Here is a 15,829-nt window from a genome sequence, read left to right as displayed (position 1 = left end):
ACTGAGGTGCCTTGATACAGCACTCTGGGAACATCCTATTCGTTCAGAAATTTCTTTCTGTGTCTTACCCTCTTGCTTGAGGGTGTCAATAGTGGCCTTCTGGACAGCAGTCAGGTCGGCAGTCTTACCCATGATTGGGGTTTTGAGTGATGAACCAGGCTGGGAGTTTTAAAGGCCTCAGGAATCTTTTGCAGGTGTTTAGAGTTAACTCGTTGATTCAGATGATTAGGTTCATAGCTCGTTTAGAGACCCTTTTAATGATATGCTAATTTTGTGAGATAGGAATTTTGGGTTTTCATGAGCTGTATGCCAAAATCATCCGTATTAAGACAATAAAAGACCTGAAATATTTCAGTTAGTGTGCAATGAATCTAAAATATATGAATGTTAAATTTTTATCATGACATTATGGAAAATAATGAACTTTATCACAATATGCTAATATTTTGAGAAGGACCTGTATATCCCAGATTGCAATAGAACCATATATAAATAACCAATTACTGAATTATAATATACAGGCTGCAACTATGACTGGATGACAAAGCTGGGTGATCTTTGCAAAACCTCCCTTATCTACACTGACTGTATTAGCTGCAAAGGAAGAAAGGCATGTAGAATATAAGACAGTACAGAGGAGTATCTTAAGTGTGTGTGTGGGGGGGGGGTTGGTATATTTCATTTGAAGTGCTAGATAAAAGACAGAGGAAGCACTTTCATTATTACAATCAGGGATACAGCTTTAGCTCCCCTACTTTATTTAATTAAAAACCTTATTTTAACCCTTCATTAAATTTATTTTCAGAACCATCTTACAGCCAGTATGAAAACAACCTAAAACCTCATTTATAAAAAAACAATATCATTTCCACATCCTTACCTCTTTCTAAAGTGATTAAAATCAAACCTTAATTGTTTTTTTTAAACATAAATGAAACCAAAATGGAAAAGCCTAGATCATCCTGTCCTGACTACAATGGTTTCACATGCTGCGACAGGAGGGCCTGGTGCTCTTCACAAACTAGATGATATCATAAAGAAAAACATCCATAGATATCAGACAGGAAGTTAAAGCTCAAACATGGTGCCAAATTAGTTACAAAGTGGCATATGGACTACAAAGACAATGTTTTGGAGGAATCGTCACAGACTCCTGATTTGAGGGTAGAGTTTATAAAAGGTACGTGAGAACAAGGCAGCTTAGCAACCTAGAACAGTTACACCAGTTCTGACAGGAGGAATATGTCAAAATCCCAGCAAAAAGATCTGGAAACATTTAAATTTAAAGAAAGTGAAAAAACTTCTCAGAGCAGTTTTCTCATTATTCTGGTATTTACCAAATAGAAATAATGTTGGTAATCCTAACTGACCTAAAACAGGAAAGGTTTAGCCTTCTTTAGTATCAGACAGTGAGGAAAAAAAAGGTTATGTGTCTTTATCTTTGTAAATATCTGTTTTCACCTGTCCAACATCATCACTGAGAATATTTTTCTAGGTTTGCTGCTGGTTCATTTATATTTGGAACTGGGGTGAAGTCCCTGTCAACAGGGTTTTCAAATCTGAATAATTACAAAGTTAACATTTTAAATTGGTTTCAACAAGTTATATAACCTCTGCATGGCTAGTAACACAAAAACAGCAGTGTATATTTTACAGTCTGTAGATTCTCACCTTAACTCTGAGATCTTAAAAAAAAAAAATGTCAAAATTTCATAACCCTGCATATCCCATGGCAAATAAAAGGCTTAAAAGTATAAAACAGAGCAACGTTGCGATTTTACTTAGCCTTTCCATCATCTGCTTTAAGACTTGTACTCTTACAGCCTGCAGGACTTAGAGATGTGTTCACATCACATAGAGACTAGTTTCCTTTAAGATAGTGTCATCCATCTTTGTGATCCTTAATTTTTAAGCATCTCCCTTACACTGCAAAAGCTGATTTTGAGTATTTTTCCCTCAGTAAAACATTCACACCCAAAAGTGTTGTCATCACAACTGGGTGGCACTTCATATGGTGCATTTCAGATCAGAAAAGGATCAGATTATAAGGTTTCTGACTGACCAGTCGGCCACCAGTAAGAACTGATCATGGTAAAAAAATCCCCAAATGGTCACTAGTCGATTTTTCTAAACACAACTGTTAAAACTAGACAAATGCCGTATGTTTAGCATATGTTTTAGAGGTTTACAGCATCGGAATGTGTAGTTGAATCCACACCCAGAGATCAAATTGAAATGACTGTGCCTGAGGAAAATCCTAAATGTGCCCTATGAAGAAAATACACATACTGCAGACTGGGGTTTGCTTTCAGGCTCCTGATAGCCACATTGGAGATATGAGGGGAGAAAATAGATTTGAGGTGAGTAATGTACATTTTGCAGGTAGGATAGTGAGAAGAGTATATAGGAATGGAGAATAAAGCTAAATATGATCAAAGACAGCGCAGAAAACTAAAAAAAGATAAGTGCAATGAGGAAATTGTCTATTAATTTGTGTCATACATGCACATTTTAGTGGTCATGGAAACAATGAATGTGCAGATGCCCGAGACATGATGAAAAGAAATTAATTACTCTGAAAATATCCCTCAGGTTGCTAATAGTGAGGAAAAAGAAGATCACATTCTAAAAATATTGCAGGAACACTAAGAATGATAAAACAGTTGCCAGCAAAATTGACTGAAAACAGTGTCTGCAGGAGGAAAATGGATACAGAAGAAAAAATCTTCCATATACAGGTCCTTCTCAAAATATTAGCATATTGTGATAAAGTTCATTATTTTCCATAATGTCATGATGAAAATTTAACATTCATATATTTTAGATTCATTGCACACTAACTGAAATATTTCAGGTCTTTCATTGTCTTAATACAGATGATTTTGGCATACAGCTCATGAAAACCCAAAATTCCTATCTCACAAAATTAGAATATTTCATCCGACCAATAAAAGAAAAGTGTTTTTAATACAAAAAACATCAACCTTCAAATAATCATGTACAGTTATGCACTCAATACTTGGTTGGGAATCCTTTGGCAGAAATGACTGCTTCAATGCGGCGTGGCATGGAGGCAATCAGCCTGTGGCACTGCTGAGGTCTTATGGAGGCCCAGGATGCTTCGATAGCGGCCTTTAGCTCATCCAGAGTGTTGGGTCTTGAGTCTCTCAACGTTCTCTTCACAATATCCCACAGATTCTCTATGGGGTTCAGGTCAGGAGAGTTGGCAGGCCAATTGAGCACAGTGATACCATGGTCAGTAAACCATTTACCAGTGGTTTTGGCACTGTGAGCAGGTGCCAGGTCGTGCTGAAAAATGAAATCTTCATCTCCATAAAGCTTTTCAGCAGATGGAAGCATGAAGTGCTCCAAAATCTCCTGATAGCTAGCTGCATTGACCCTGCCCTTGATAAAACACAGTGGACCAACACCAGCAGCTGACACGGCACCCCAGACCATCACTGACTGTGGGTACTTGACACTGGACTTCTGGCATTTTGGCATTTCCTTCTCCCCAGTCTTCCTCCAGACTCTGGCACCTTGATTTCCGAATGACATGCAGAATTTGCTTTCATCCGAAAAAAGTACTTTGGACCACTGAGCAACAGTCCAGTGCTGCTTCTCTGTAGCCCAGGTCAGGCGCTTCTGCCGCTGTTTCTGGTTCAAAAGTGGCTTGACCTGGGGACTGCGGCACCTGTAACCCATTTCCTGCACACGCCTGTGCACGGTGGCTCTGGATGTTTCTACTCCAGACTCAGTCCACTGCTTCCGCAGGTCCCCCAAGGTCTGGAATCGGCCCTTCTCCACAATCTTCCTCAGGGTCCGGTCACCTCTTCTCGTTGTGCAGCGTTTTCTGCCACACTTTTTCTTTCCCACAGACTTCCCACTGAGGTGCCTTGATACAGCACTCTGGGAACAGTCTATTCGTTCAGAAATTTCTTTCTGTGTCTTACCCTCTTGCTTGAGGGTGTCAATAGTGGCCTTCTGGACAGCAGTCAGGTCGGCAGTCTTACCCATGATTGGGGTTTTGAGTGATGAACCAGGCTGGGAGTTTTAAAGGCCTCAGGAGTCTTTTGCAGGTGTTTAGAGTTAACTCGTTGATTCAGATGATTAGGTTCATAGCTCGTTTAGAGACCCTTTTAATGATATGCTAATTTTGTGAGATAGGAATTTTGGGTTTTCATGAGCTGTATGCCAAAATCATCCGTATTAAGACAATAAAAGACCTGAAATATTTCAGTTAGTGTGCAATGAATCTAAAATATATGAATGTTAAATTTTCATCATGACATTATGGAAAATAATGAACTTTATCACAATATGCTAATATTTTGAGAAGGACCTGTAGTTACAATAACCTACCTCTATCCTCATAATAACCTACAGTAGGTGCTGCCCTGGAGTTTTAATATTGAGTTTAAGCTTGACAGTTTGCCACTCAGGTTATAGATCTGCCAAACAATCTATGAGTGAGTGCCTGGATTGCCTTTTCCTCCCCAGTTGGCTGTCAGTCATATCCATCAGGATAATAGGTGTGCATTAATACCCTTTAGTTCCTCACATACCTGGCTTGGGATCTGTAAGCTGATGTTCTCCTTGAACTAAGCTACTTTAACCTCTCTGACCTCAATCACATCAGAAATGACTTAATATTACCTGAAAAAGTTCACTTCTCTACCATCAAGTGCACATCAGTCCTTGGGGTTTTTTCTGCCATCTTTATTAACTTGCCTTTCCTGAAGGGTTTGATATTGTGCCAGTTTAATATAGTGTGAAAACTAATTGTCTTCTCCTTGTGCACAAACACTCCTGAAACTGTCAGTCAAAAATGAGCCAATATAACAGCCGTCTTCAAGCCTGTTGAGAGAAACAGAGGAATATTCAGCTTGTTATTAGAGGAGAAATGTCTGTCAATGTATTCATCCTGTGCAGATAAACTAATCTTGATCATCTGTCTCAGCACTGACATGTTCAGCATTGTTAGGACTGATATACAATATGATATAGATTTGATAGAGTTTCTCTCCGTAGATTCTTTTTCTATTTGCTTTCTGTCTGCTGAGAGTGAAGAACTTCCTTTTTAAAGTAGAACCCAGAAACCAGGACAGTCATATTTACATCGCTTTGTAGACAGTAAGGATAATAATGTGTATCCATTCAGATAATGAGGTAGAACATTTTTTTTTAATGACAATACTGAAAACATCTTGCATGAATCTTGCGATCGTGTGAAAAATTGAGATTTTAAAATTGTTTTACCAGTTTTGCTTCAATAATTGGTAGAACCACATTCTGCTGCAAGCGGAGGTTTTTGGAGTCATAAACACCTCTGTGTTAACCTGGATAATAGGGGGATGGGAGATGCAACAGTGAAGTTACATATAAACAGGGATCAGGCAGACTGTATTTTCTGAAGAAGCTTAGGTTCTACAGTGTTTGCTGCAAAGTTCTGCAGATCTTCCAATTTCATCTGTTGGGGAAACAGCATCAGAGCCAGTGGTTTCTAAATAGAGTGACAAGAAAGGCTGGTTGTTTTGGAACCTCTAGAGGTGATTGTGCAAAGAAAGAGGTTTCATGAAGTGAAATACATAATGGACAACCCTGAGCATACTATTCACATAACTGTAATTTACCAGTGTCTTGAGTCAGAGGCTTATCATGATTCTAAACTGAATGTAGGTCTGGACCTTACTGGGCCCTTCTCACATATGAACATGCTTTGATCAAAACCTGGTGCCCTGTTTAGAGTTAATTTTCCTGCTGCAAGGTGAAAATCTGCCCCAGTCTCAAGTCCTTTACTTACAACAGGTTTTCTTCCAGGATTGTCCTCTATTCAACTCCAGCTATCTTCTCATTGACTAAGACCAGCTTGCCTGTCCCTCGCCATGATGCTGCCACCACCATGTTTAATGGTGGGAATTTTATGTTTAGGGGGGGATCTCCACACATACCATTGTGCCTTGAGACTAAAAAGTAAAATGTTGTCAACTTACCAGAGCACCTTCTTCCACACGATTACTAAGTACCCAACATGGGTAACTACCTATTTCTAGATTGTTCACTAATGTTCTCCATCAAACCTCTTCTTTCATGTGCTCTGAAAATTAGCACTTCTGTCTTTACTAATTACAAGGTAAGGATATTCAAAACTTTTTTTTAAATTAAAATTAAGTTTAGGTTTAACTTCTGCTTGCTAGTTAAATAATGTTTTAAAAGAAATAGCTGTTTTCTAAAAGTTTTGAAGCAATTTTCTTTGTGACACAGAAGTGAATCCATTTACCTGGTGCTAATCTACACACTGCCGGAAACAGTGAACAGGAGCCCAGTGGGCTCAGCCGCCTGCTGTATGGGACTGATAATATGCTTCAACACAAACACATGCAACACAAACACTGTCCGCACATCCACACCAGTCTAGATTCGCTCTCTAATAATGTTATGGCGTATACCCTCGCATTAGATTAGATTTATTTGTTAAGGCTTACGGCTGTGTGTGAGAGGGAGTTTATGGGACTGTGTGTATGTGAGTGTATTAATCCCAGAATCTCATTACAAGTAGATTTGTTTTATTTTTTCCTGTTCATAAAACACCGCGTTTCAGTGGTATCAGCTGCTTAAAATCTTTGCCTTCTTTTAATGGATGTGACAGGGTCTGAGCTTATCGTTATAGCAATACGAATTTCTATTCAAACATAAAAACAGTGCAGAAGTACATACATCTCCTGAATAATAATAAGACACTGTGCATGGACAGTCAGCTTTAAAAAAAATATTAGTTTTTGTTTACGTTTTAGCTAAAAAAATCTTTATTGATTTAAAATGCTTTTACTGACATTGCAGCAATCCCGGCTGAGGGTCTTTCTGCATGGAGTTTGCATATTTTTCCCATGCATACGTAGGTTCTCACTGGGTACTCTGGCTTCCTCCCACAGTCCAAAAACATGACTGTTAGGTTCATTTGTTTCTTTAAATTGCCTTGGGTCTGAATGAGTGTGTGCGTGGTTGTGTGTCTGTGTTGCCCTGCGGTGAACTGGTAACCTGTCCAGGGTGTACCCTGCCTCCCACTATAGACTGTTGGAGATAAGCACCAGCTTCCCTGCGACCCGCTATGGAAGAAGCGCTAGAAAATGACTGACTAATATGCTTTTACTGACATTGCAGCAATCCTGGCTTTATGGTTGCTAATCAGGTTTCTGCATGATTCCCTTGGTGTTTTGACAAATATCAGCTTCAAGCCTTTAAGACTGAAAGGCCTCTTTGCCATCACCCTAATCTTTAGCTCCCTCCTCAGATTCTGTGTCAGACTGAAGTCAGCACTTTGGCTGGGTCTCTATAAAACACTAATAATACTTCCGGCCCAAGGAAACATGTTGGTAAAACTGAAAAATTACTTTAAAGTAAATGCCAGATGTTTTTTTATTTTATTTGAATGATTGTAAAATTATAATTTAAAAAAAACCCTGCAGGGTACAAAAATTTACATTTTTTTGGCCGGATATCAACAAAATATGAAGTTTTTAAAAAAAACAGACAGCCAGGTCCCAGATTTGAAGTGATTTGTTGGCTTCGGGGAAAAGAAATCTTTAACAAATGAGATTCATTGCTGAGAATGATTGTTGCAGCAAAGAAATAATCGACCAAACACACATTTGCTGTTTTTGTGCAAAGTTTATATAAATGTTACATAAATTGGGTTGATTTTCAATCTTTGTCTAGCATGTTAAAATCTAAATCTTATAATGATATAAATCTCATATACAAGTTCACTTCTGTTTAATGGCAAGTCAAGTTTAAAATAACTGATTGATGGATTTAATGGAATTGATGTTCTACAAGTAAAAATAAACTAGATATGGGGAGCTAAGCCTCCCCAGTTTTCAAACCCCAGTTACACCCATGCTCCTTTCCATCTCTCATATAACAGCTGAAAAACATAGCCTTGTTTTCCTTTATGCTTCTCAAAAAGAGCTTTCTCAGACCTGCAAAGAGAAAAGAAAACAAAAAAGGTGACCCATTATTTGTCTCTGTGTCCTTGTAAACACTGAATAAGCATGCCTGATTAAGGAAATATGTGGTTTTAAAAGTTTAAATATATGCAGCTCTCTGGTGCCGGTTCTATTCTCTGTAGAACACTGCCGAAGGTGTCATTCATTAGGTGCGATTGTTAGGATTCAAATGGGATAGAAGGTGAAGCCGCATAATGCTTTCAAGACCAGAACACCTGATGCAGCGAAATGAACGATGTGTCAAAGTGGTTTTTGTGTCCTTTATGCATTTGATGGAAACCTACATCCTGTTCTAACAGCTAAAATCATATTTCTTGGTGTAGCTTTTTTTTTTTAACACCCACATACAAAATCCTCCTTTACTTTAATAATATTAATAAATTTTAAGAACTTATGGTATTCGGGGAGCATTAATGTACTCAAAAACTCAAGCAATGCATTTTTTCAGATTTTTTTTTCCTATAAGAAAGCCTCCTTTCTCTCTATCTTTTAATGCATTTGTCACAAGTAACAATAAGGAAGCAGCTAAAATCTTTGTCTTCTAGAAGACATGACTGGTGTCTTGGGATTACAAATTTCTATTTGGATTTCCCAAAATGAATCTGTCTGATTTGACCCAGGAAATAAGTGGCATGGCACTTGAAAGCAATGCAAGAAAATGAGCAAACTCAGAAATCAAATTTTAAATGTAAATAAATATCTTTTTATGTCATCGCTATCCATCAAATACAACTTTTGAAGAGATAAATTGTCATCACTGTTTCTATCTTTTTTGCTGCAGTTTTTAATGCAAATGAATGATTGGTGTCAGTCTCTTTCTTTGATTTTCTGAGGATCTTATAGGTAGAGTATATAGAGTAATGTTGAGTTTACATGAACTCCATCTGAATCTTTTAAGCTGTTCTTCTTCCAGAGTTAAATGATCACACAGCAAATAATATAAGAAACATTTAGAAACAATGAAAAAATGCAGTTTTGAATCTATTGTAATTGTTTTTTCTAATCAACATAAGGGATATTGGACATACACTTGTTAAATATCTCTTAGCATGTTGTAGAGGAACTGCAGACTTTTTGTTGCCATCAACAAACTTCTGGCATAATTCTGGGTGGATGTTTGGCTCCTCTTCTTGGCAGAAATGGTAGAGCTCATTAACACAGAGTGGGTTTCTGGCACTCACCAGATTTTTTTAAACATAGTCCACAAATTTTCCATCCAGAGATCAGGACTTTTAAGAAGCTTCATGTTATGCCTGATCACTTTCAAAATCAGTTTTGATTATTATTATTATTATTATTCCTTCCATTTTGTGTAATACACCAGTAACACTGGCATCAAAACAGCCTCCCAGCATAATGCTACCAACCCCACACTTAATAGTTGCTACATTATTAAAGGTTTTACCTTGATTCCATAATTTTTCTTTTTATTGTGACATGAGTTTAGCTACAAATGTCAATAAATCTAGTGGATCTAGATGGTGGATCGTGAAGCTGATGTTCCAGCAGTTTAAGGCCTGGACTTCTGGTTTCTGGGTTGGTCTTGAATTTCCTAACCAACTGCCTTTCATCAGGTGGCGACAGTTTGGATTAAATAGTTGATACATGGACATAACAGAGTGTTCCCAGATGATCACAAACAGACATCAACAATTGCTGTGGAATGGATAAAGCAAGCTAACAATAAACTTCCTGAATGACCTCCGAACTCAACCCAACTTTCAATTATTGGGCTAGGCTAAAAAGCTGGGACTGTTTCATGAAAAAAAAACGGTTTTAATTGACATGGCAGTACTTCTGGAAGCTGTCTCATATTCTCTAATCATTGCTTTCCTGCTCCTGTCCAACAGAACCGCATGAAAGTAAATCAGGCTCTGGAAGATTTTAAAGGGTACAAATCTCCACGAAGGCAGAGGGGGATCTGCAGTTCTCTTATGTCCTCTGTGGCTTTAACCAAGATTCGGGAACCTTGTAACAAATGAAAGAGGATTTTCCAGCGAGGAATACTGGAATCAGCAGTAAAAAGAGAAAAATTTAAAAACTATCTTTTGTCTTCTCATCCCTCATGACTTTATCTTCTTTTTACTGTAGTGGGCTGCTAATCTGGCTGTATATGTGAAGCATAAGCAAAATTCAAGTAATAAGAAATTTAGCGGAACACATTTTAGTCATGATGCTGATTTAGGAGTTATGCTTTACTCAGATGAAGATAAACTGGAGAACAAAAGGGAAAAAACAGACTAAGCTGAGCAATGATACAGGGTTACATGTCTTTAAACATTGAACAACAACTGTAAGCAAGAAAGCTAAACTAGAAAATGATGTCCAAAGTTTAGGATCAGTTAGGACAGGAGTGTCCAAGGTGCTGCCTGAGGGTCATTTAAGGGACTTGTAATGATTTTGCGTGGTTTCTCGACTCAAATTCAAAAATGATACAAATTTGGCCAACCAGCAGAAGTATTTAATGCTTAAAATAAATTATGCCAAAATGTTCTTCTTAAAATGGAAAATGTTTGCACAACATAAAATATTTCATAGCAACTAGAAGCAAACTTGGATTATTCAGTAAACTTTGTCATGATTTTGAAATGTTTAGGTTTTGTTTCTCTTTTTCAGCATCTCTTACTTCTCTGGTCTTGCCTATCATTATTGGCTATGTTCTCCAGGTGGTGCTTTTTTAGTTTATTCCATTAGGTTTAGTTTCTTATTTTTTCTTGTATTCTGTTCATGGTTTATTTTTTATTCTGTTATTTCTATAAGACAATTCCGTTGGTTAGGATTGTGTTCTCCTGTGTATTTCTGTTTTGGTTCCACTGTCTTCCTTTGCTACCATAATCGGCTTTATTCTGTCCACCTGTGTCATGCCAATCAGCCTCCTTGTTTTTACCTGTACCAGGCGTTTCGAAGAGTGTGACTCACATCCTGTTGCTGTTGCCAAAAATACATAAGAAATTTTCTAGACCAAGAAATTAGAAAACATTCAACACAAACGAAGTTAGCAAATTGTACGCTTTTGTTTAGATATGTAATAATTTTCACATTCCTTTTGTACAAAATTGAAATTAGTTTGTTTATTTGATTAAAATATTTGACATCTTTGAGTTTTTAATTCTAATCAAATTTTATGTTTGAGACCTGTGAGTATTTCATCTTCAAGATTTTGGCTCACATGGCATTAAGTTTGGACACCACTGGGTTAGAAGTAATGTACACAATATTTATACAAACATCAAAAGAACAGAAACAGTTTCTGAAAGTTTTAATCTTTAACTTACTTTTTTCTTCCGATAATAAAGGTGTAAATTTTACTTTCCTCCATAAATGGTTTATGGCGATATTTTAAGTCTACTCTATTAGTAAAGATGCCAAAAACTTTCTACATTTTAACACCTCAGCTGTTGTTCACCAAGTTAAAGTCTAATAACACTTTGATAATTAGCCAGCCATTACATAAGGCTGCAGACAATATGATCCAAGTGCGTTTTAGCACACATTTGGCACACAGGAGAACACTGGACAACTTCCGCCTTATGCCTTCACTAAAACAGGGGTCAGCGACTGGAAAGTTGCCAGGGCAGCTTGAATATTACCCAAATGTTACTATAGACACCCACACAGCTCTACACCGAGGTGTAAGTTGATTTCTCCAGCTTAATTAGGAAAGGGCCAGATTCCTGCTGCCATCTCGTTTAGCTAATTAGTCATGAATATGAAATGGCAGATTTTTAATTAGTCCGCCATTGTCAGAGAGGGAGATGGGGAAACATCAGACTAATTTTCTCCACTCGTTTGGCCACACTTTATATTTTACAAACTAGGTAGAAATGGGATTTGATTACTCTGTAGTCATTGGTGAGTTGTAATTTATTCTCACATCTAATTCTGGGGTTGGTTGTTTCACATTGAAAGCTTTTGTAGCTATAAAGTCATTGTTGGGCACCAAATAATTGTTTGTTTTCAATTTAAGTCACATGAGCTCTCGTTTCATTTTTTAAAGAATTTGAAAAAGAACATTTTATGGTTTTTTTACTGCAAACAATTAGTTAAGCTATAAACATATGGGATGTTTTGTAATAATAATAATTTTTAATTTTTTAGATCTTTAATCTCTTAAAATCATTTTAAAAGTAGAAAAAAACTACTCACTAAAGGGCCTAAAATAACAAATCGCCACAATTATACAAGTGTTCAGAAAATGTAAACAAACCCCAGATGAGCCGGGGATTATGGGAGCAGGATGTGGAAACAAAAAGCATTTCGACAGCATGATACCGCCATGACAGTGGTAACATCTGACTGGAGCTTCTTCTACATGTTTTGCTCCTTGGTCTTAATGAAGCTGTTGGTTTACAGATGTTCTCTACCAAAACATCTGATAACCTTCATAGAACATTTAAGGGGACCAGAGTACAGGGGACAGAAAACAAAGACACAACACACATTTTAGATTTAAATTTGTAAAAAAAAAAAAAAACACAACCGGCTGTTACAACACAGAATCCGGAGAAATTCCTAGGATATGCACATTGTGAGTAACTTACTTTTCCACATGTGAATTACTCAGATTTGCCTCATTTATAGGATCCAATATAACTCAACTCCTACTAAATTGAACTGTTTTAGTACTGTGGTCCTAATTAATGGATCAGATCCCATTAATGTTTTGAAATTTAAATTTCACAGAGATGTAAATTGTATTTTTTTACTTCTATTACTTGTACTAATCATTAAAATAAATTAGGAGGACACAGGCAGTGGTAGTGTGGGATGTTGAAGAATAAGAGCAGCATTTAAGACTGGAAGGTTTAACACTGGAAAGGTAGATGGCTGCAGGGTTTACTCTGCAGTTGGTAATTAGATTGATTAAGGCTGAGCTGCTGCTGGAGACACAATGACAGGGAGCTGGAAATGGAGATGGATGAGCCTGTGGGGCTGCAGCTACGAGATAGGAATGGTGAATAGAGCTCATCTAACCTGAAGAGTAGAATAGGACATTCAGGCTGTAATCCTCCTCTCTATCTGTGATCTGTGCCACGGTGGATTGGTTCTTCGCTCTCTTGTACCTGGACAGACAGGAAAATTGACATGCGTGCCATTTTTCTTGTTTTTTATAGTTGGTTTGTTTCCCTCTGCTTCGTTGATTGCAGAGGCAAACTGAAATCTAGCATCTTTAATCATCCACTCGTTCAGACACTTCTGCTGTGTGTGTGTGTGTGTGTGTGTGTGTGTGTGTGTGTGTTTGTGTGTGTGTGTGTGATGAGGAGAGCAGGTGGGCTCAGCATGCCTCCACCAGTTCCCCTGTGAAGTTAATGTTTGATCAGTGGCAGAATGAGAGAGTGAAGAAGGAGAAAACTCCCTCACCAGGTATGCATTCTGTCTGGCGGCAGAGTTTCACCCAAACCACAACTTCCTCAATTGATATCAGGTTTCAGGGCTGCTCTGTGTTTTCCAGATGTTTCACAGCTCACTGAGGAAATTCACATCCTATATCTGACATTTTATTTAACTTTCACCATCGAACATGTGGCAGCAGATTAGAGCCATAACGCTTACTGTGTACGTCTCTGTTTTGCATGCAGTCTTCATTGTAGTACTACATAAAATGGCAATTAACTTGCAGCCATCTCAGATCTCAGTGTATTAGGGTTTCTAAATGAGTGAAGGCTGCAGTTATTGAGGCTGAGAAGACTTAGTAAACATAGATTCTGCTGATTGATGCAGCTTTAAAGGAAGCTTACAGAAACATCTTAATACCCAGCAGAAAAAAACCTCACAACTAACACCAGATAATGTAAATGAATGAAAATGTTCATTTGTGAAACTGATAAATCGTTAGCCCACAATAAGGCTTTGTGGATTTCTAAAATGAAATGAGAGAGTCCGGGTCTCTCCAGGTACTCCGGCTTTCTCCCACAGTCAGTTTCCCTTCATTGGTTCCCTGTTAAGTCCAGAATAGAATTTAAAATTCTCCTCCTCACATATAAAGCCCTTAATGATTTAGCTCCATCATACATCAGAGATCTGATTGTTCCATATGTTCCTAACAGAGCTCTTTGTTCTCAGGCTGCAGGTTAACTGGTGGTTGCTAGAGTCTCTAGAAGTAGAATGGGAGGCAGATCCTTTAGTTATCAGGCTCCTCTCCTATGGAACCAGCTCCCAGTTTTAGTCCGTGAGGCAGACACCCTGTCTACTTTTAAGGCTAGGCTTAAAACTTTCATTTTGATAAAGCTTATAGTTAGAGTGGCTTAGGTTATACTGAGCTATCTCTATAGTTATGCTGCTATAGGCTTAGGCTGCTGGAGGACATAATGACCACTTTCACCCTCTTCGCTACATTCTCACACTACTCTCCAATTTTGCATTATTTGCTGTTATTTCAGCTTTTAACCTTGTTCTCTCTTTTCTCTTCCTAGAAGTTACACCTGGCCTGGCTCCGTGTCTACCTGTGACACCTTTCTGGAGAGGGGCATCGTCCAAGCTTCTGCTGGCAACAACTTAATGCTCACCCTCTACCGATGATCCACTTGGCCCTGTCCTTCAGTGTTTAACCCTTTCTCTCTCCTAGACATGGCAATTGACTGAGCATTTACTGTAACTAATTATATGTGCTGTCTTTCAGACTCTAACCTTTAAAACTGGCTCAGAGTTTATCTGTTCTTTCTTTCTAGATGAAACGACTAAAGGAGCTACATCCATTAACATTTACTTTTCCTTCCCATAGAAAGGACTCCTGGATCAGTGCTTCTTGGTTCTCTTTGTGTCTCCGCTCTGTTCTCTCAAACCCCCAGTAGGTCGTGGCAGATGGCCGCTCACAATGAGCCTGGTTCTGCTGGAGGTTTCCTCCTGTTAAAAGGGAGTTTTTCCTCTCCACTGTTGCTACATGCATGCTCAGTATGAGGGATTGCTGCAAGGTCAACGCCGGTGACTGTTCACTGTCTCTACATGCTCATCTGGGAGGAGTGAATGCTGCAAGTCACTGACTGGATGCAATCTGCTGGATTTCCTTAGACAGAAAAACTTTTTATCCAATTTGAATAAAAAACTGAATCTGACTGCACTGTTCAATGATTACGATTAATTGGAATGTATGAACCTGACTTTTGTGAAGTGCCTTGAGACAACATGTGTTGTGAATTTGCGCTATATAAATAAACTGAATTGAAAAATGTGGCTGTTTGGTTAATTGGTTACACTAAATTGTTCTTAGACATGAAGGCAACATAGAGCCCCCCACACGGGTCCTGCGACTATTAATCTGTCCAGGAGAACCCCACCTCTCATCCAAAGACGCGGGAGATAGGCACCAGACCCTCTACAACACTGCAAGGATACGTGGGTAGAGACAATGGATGGATCTACAGGGGTTGGACAATGAAACTGAAACACCTGGTTTTAGACCACAATAATTTATCAGTATGGTGTAGGGCCTCCTTTTGCGGCCAATACAGCTTCAATTCGTCTTGGGAATGACATATACAAGTCCTGCACAGTGGTCAGAGGGATTTTAAGCCATTCTTCTTGCAGGATAGTGGCCAGGTCACTACGTGATACTGGTGGAGGAAAACGTTTCCTGACTCGCTCCTCCAAAACACCCCAAAGTGACTCAATAATATTTAGATCTGGTGACTGTGCAGGCCATGGCAGATGTTCAACTTCACTTCCATGTTCATCAAACCAATCTTTCACCAGTCTTGCTGTGTGTATTGGTGCATTGTCATCCTGATAAACGGCACCACCTTCAGGATACAATGTTTGAACCATTGGATGCACATGGTCCTCAAGAATGGTTCGGTAGTCCTTGGCAGTGACGCGCCCATCTAGCA

The sequence above is a fragment of the Girardinichthys multiradiatus genome, chromosome Y (genome assembly GCF_021462225.1).
Source record: "Girardinichthys multiradiatus isolate DD_20200921_A chromosome Y, DD_fGirMul_XY1, whole genome shotgun sequence".
Lineage (NCBI taxonomy): Eukaryota > Metazoa > Chordata > Actinopteri > Cyprinodontiformes > Goodeidae > Girardinichthys > Girardinichthys multiradiatus.
This window is presented reverse-complemented; position numbering follows the sequence as displayed.